We start from the raw sequence: 5,260 nt of genomic DNA on the forward strand, positions 1-5,260 counted from the left end.
GTTGATGCAGGTGGCTGTCGGAAGATGTTATCTATACATACGCAAGGCTGCTGCTGCCTCGGCTCGCTGATGCTGCCTCGCCAAGGCTCGCTGCTGCTGCCTCGCCAGGTGTTACATTGGTGATTTGGTGTGACTTGTATCTTTTTTTTTTTATTGGACCAAAATTGTAAAATTACAGCCTTTTTTAATGAAAATATGTAAGTTTATATATATGTTAGTGTTTATATATCAATTTAAGTGGAAAAAATGCCATAAATAAATAAAAAAATATATATATTTTTCTGGGCCATTTTGGGCACCGGTTTTGAATAGAACCGATGCCAAAAACCCCTTTAAAAAAAAGCGGGAATGGGTTATTGCCACCGGTTAACCGGTGGCAATAATTTTTATTACCACCGGTTAACCGGTGGCAATAAGCATTTTTGCCACCGGTTTTGAACCGGTGGCCTTTCTTGGGGTTATTGCCACCCCCCAAATGACCACCGGTTCAAAACCGGTGGCATAGGGGGGTTTTGAACCGGTGGTGTGGGGAATAAATTTCAAGCTTTAATCCCACTAGCTTGAACCCCACTGTGATCATACACTAAAGTACGGTGGCGTCCAAAAGGGAAGAAGATAGAGCAAAAGAGTCGCCAACAAGTTTTAGGAACTTGTAAACCGTTCATAGGATGAAGGTTACACCCCTTAACGATCCAAGATATCGTCAACTCCATAAGGTCTAGAACCAAATAAGGGTTCGGGGATGAAGGTACAAATCCAACCTAAAAGAGATTGAACCTGCCCTAATAATAGGCCTCTACTTTATTCTGATCGTATTCATGTGCGCTTTTTAATTAACATACAATCAATAGGATTAACCCTAAACCTGTTTAATCTATGTTTGTTGAATATTAATGCACAAATAAAACTATTATTGGCGATCACTTGAAATTATAATCATATTAACCCTAACAAGATTATTAATTATCTTATTAAGCATGATTACAAGTACAAAATTCCCTTTAAACATGCATAAAAGGTGTGATCAAGAAATAAAAATAAATATCAAGCAACATAATAATAATCAATAATTAGAATAAACATGAATTATAATAATTATAATAATAATAATAATAATCATAAATAAAATAATCATCATAAAATCATCATCATAAAATTATAATCATAATCATAATCATACATATTAATATTAAAGCACAATAAACATAGCAAGATCCTAGGCATGATACTAACAAGATTAATAACAAACCCTAGCATGTCACTAAGCAATAAAAATCAAATCTTTAGCCCTAACATGATACTAACAATCATAAATATTAGGAAGAGAATAAAAGGCATCATAGCAATCATATTTAATATTAAAATTAACCTAGACATGATACTAGGAATATCATAATAACAATATAAACATGATTTCTACATCATAATATCAATTAATCAACTAAAGCACCTACTTTGATGATTCGTACCTCTTTCTAATAACAAAATACACACGTCAGTAACTTCAAGGAAAATAATAATCAAACAATTAAATTAAATAATTGAAATAGAGATTTGGGACCAAACCCTCAGAAATTAAAACCTTTCACGTCTAGGGCGAATGCAACTTCGAATATGGCTAGGTGTTTCTAAGTCTTGCGAATGCGGAATTTTGTATGTAAAAAGCTAGTTTAGAAAAAGAGAGAGAAAGAGAGAATAATCAAGAAAATCTTGATGAGAGTTGGTGAAAGTAAGGGAGAATTAAAGAATTAATGATTGCGAATGAAAACTGATTGTAGGTGAATCAAAACGGAGTTTTTAATACGTTATTTATAGAGAAAATCAGCCAAAAAGATAAAATATCAAAACAGAGCACTTGGCGCACGTACAACAAAGTTGGCGCACCTAAAACAGAGCTGACGTTAATACGTTATTTATAGAGAAAATCAGCCAAAAAGATAAAATATCAAAACAGAGCACTTGGCGCACGTAAAACAGAGTTGGCGCACCTAAAACAGAGCTGGCGCCAGCACTAGCTAATTGGCGCCAGGCGCCAATGGCTAGCACCAGGCGCCAATGGCTGGCGCCAGGCCTGGTTCCTAGCGCTGATTTCAGAAATTCACGCGTTTTTGTTTTTATCATATCTTTTGATCCGAAAGTCCAAATAAGGCATATAATATGTCGTTGGAAAGCTCTTAAAGTCTACTTTCCAACCCAATTAGAATCAGATTAAAATATTTTGTAGATAAAAATATATGACCAAAAGAGTGTAAGGGTATCAGTTTTGGATAAAGTTTCATGTCTCATTCATATCTTTTTCTAGCACTGTCAAAACGGTTTGACAGTTCGGGTTCGGTTTGGTTTGAAATCGGTTCGGTATTAAATCGGGTCGGTTTGAAATCGGTTTAAGTGTCTCGCGGGTCAATTTCGGTTCGGTTTAAATAGTTATCGGTTCGATTTGGTTTCGGTTTATTCTTGAGCGATTTTAATTCGGTTCGAGTTGTAAATGGTTCGGAAAGTAAACGGTTCGGTGCAGCCGGGTTGCAGTTTGTTAACGGTTCATTGTAAGCGGTTTTTATACCGGTTCAAACAGTTTCGGCTTGGAAACGGTTTCGAGTTAGAAACGGTTCGGTTCTTTTTCGGTTCAGTTTTATTTTGGTTCGGTTTGTTAACGGGTTTGCCTTTTATACGATTTAACGTTATTCGGATCAGTTCCATTTCACGTTTACTAAATTATGGTTCGGAATGGTTTTTTATTTCAAAAAGTCGGTTTTTAATCGGGTCGTTTGGATTCGGGCAGTTAAACGATTTTGTTTTGAAGTTTCATAGTACTTGCTAACATTTTGCTGGTTAACAAGTTTTATATCAAGTCGAGACTTCATCACTTCATATTTAGGCATTAAGCATTATATTATATACAAATTCTCATCGATTTCAAAAAATACATATCATGTTATTTCAAGTTTAGTCATACCGATCTTACTAGTTTATTACGAAGTAACGTAGATTATAAAAGTTTAGTGTATTAATGAATTATTATTGTTTTACTATCACATTATTAGCTGCTTCTTATTCAATCAACTAATTGACGTGTCATAATCATGATTTGATGAGTTATTGTGACGTCGAAAATACAGTTTGATTTACATACGGTTCGGTTTGTAAGTGGTTCGGTTTATAAACGGTTCGGTGCAAACGGGTTGCATTTTGTTAACGGTTTCGGGTTGGAAACAGTTTCGGGTTAGAAACGGTTCGGTTCCTTTTCGGTTCGGTTTGATTACAGTTTAGAACTGGTTCGGTTTGTTAACGGGTTCGGTTCTTATACGGTTTGACATTATTCGGATCGGTTCGGTTTCGGGTTTACTTAAATACGGTTCGGGTCGGTTTGGTTTTACAAAATCGGTTTTTAATCGGTTCGGTTCTCATTTGGGTCGGTCGGTTTCGGGCAGTTAAAAGGTTTCGGTTTGAAATTTGACAGCACTATCTTTTTCGTTATAACACGGATTTAATATTATAATATATCATTGGAAAGATAATTTCAAGATCTATCCAACCATATAAAATTTGGATAAATATTTTGAGGCACGAAAATAAAATCTGAATATATTCCACTTCGTACAAAACAAGGATTCTTAAAAGGAGTAGTTTTATTTAATTTCAAACTCTTTAAAACATAATTATCAATCCTAACTCCATTAAGATTTAAAAGAATCTCCTAGAGTATTCTAAAAGACTATAATCAATCCTAATAGCTTTAGGAATGATATTTAATAATAGGCCCTCCTCTAGATCATTGGGCCGCATATAAAAACCAAATCGGACCCAGTTTAGTATTTTGGTCATAACTTCCTCGATATTCATCGGAATTGGGCTTATAATATATCGTTGGAAAGGTCTTTTCAAACCCCATCCAACTACACCACTATTGGACCCATATCATGGACCAACAAAACTGGATTGGCTGTTTTCTTAAAATAAGTTTTCAAAAACAGAGAGAAAAGAAATTAAAAATTATCCGCAACACTAGACTTTCCACACTTTTGCTTCATTCGATTATGATTCGACGTGAAAGGCACTCATCACTGGGTTTGATTTTGGGGAGACAAAAATGGGTGTCTACAGGTGGCTAAGTGGTTTTTTCGCCTAGTGAAACTTTGCTTGTGTTATGGAGGTGGTAAACCTATTCTTGAAGTTTATACAGATGCAGACATGGCAGGTGATCTTGATAACAGAAAATCTACCTTAGGTTATGTGTTTACATTTTCAGGGGGAACCATCTCATGGCAATCCAAGCTACAGAAATGTGTAGCATTGTCAACAACTAAGGCAGAGTACATTGCAGCTGTGGAAGCGGGCAAAGAGATGCTATGGCTTAAGAGGTTCCTTCGAGAGTTGGGTTTGAAACAAGGTGAGTATGTAGTATTCTGTGATAATCAGAGTGCTATGGACTTGAGCAAGAATGCTATGTATCATGCTCGTACCAAGCACATAGATGTTAGATATCATTGGTTGCGAGATGTGATCGAGGAAAAGCAATTGAAACTGAAGAAAGTCCACACCGACAAAAATGGTGCAGATATGTTAACAAAGGTAGTTCCCGGAAACAAGGTTGAGCTGTGTAGTAAGCTTGCCGGGATGAGATTCAAGTGATCATGGAAGTGACTATATCTTCCCCGTGATGGGCTGGAGGGGGAGATTTGTTGGGGTCCAGCCCACTTTTGAGCATAAGTTTCATGAACTTGTGCTAGTATATTTTTGGGAGAAGCCCAAACTATTGTCTCATGTGTTAAGTCCATGTTGGACTTTTATTTAGTGGCTTCCCTTGGAAGCTTTACAAGGTTATTCTCAGTATCCTAAAGTCAACAAAAGGAGGGTGGCTGGTACAGCAAGATACACAAGAAAAATCAGAAACAAAAGGAAAGGAAAGGAAAGACAAGGGTTTCATAGAGTGCTTCGAGTTCGGTTTTTCAGGGACAGCTTCCAGAAAACTGCCCGTTGCTGAAGATTCAACCGTTGGATCCTGCTGAAATTTTTACAGCTTGTTTAGGACACATAGGGCCTCTATTTGAACGGTTGGATCGTTGATTGAAGCTCTGGTTCGTCCGGAATTGCTGCTGGACAGAAACCTACGTTTTTGGTGATATCACTCACTTTTGCTATCTTCTTGTTAATCTCTTATTGTATGATGTTCTTTGGTGGGTTGTAGTTGTGAAATATTGAACATACAAAATTATATTAACCCTAAAATTTCCAACAAATTCCGAGATGATCGATAATAATC

Source organism: Chenopodium album, chromosome 8 (assembly GCF_948465745.1).
Source record: "Chenopodium album chromosome 8, dcCheAlbu1.1, whole genome shotgun sequence".
Taxonomy (NCBI): domain Eukaryota; kingdom Viridiplantae; phylum Streptophyta; class Magnoliopsida; order Caryophyllales; family Amaranthaceae; genus Chenopodium; species Chenopodium album.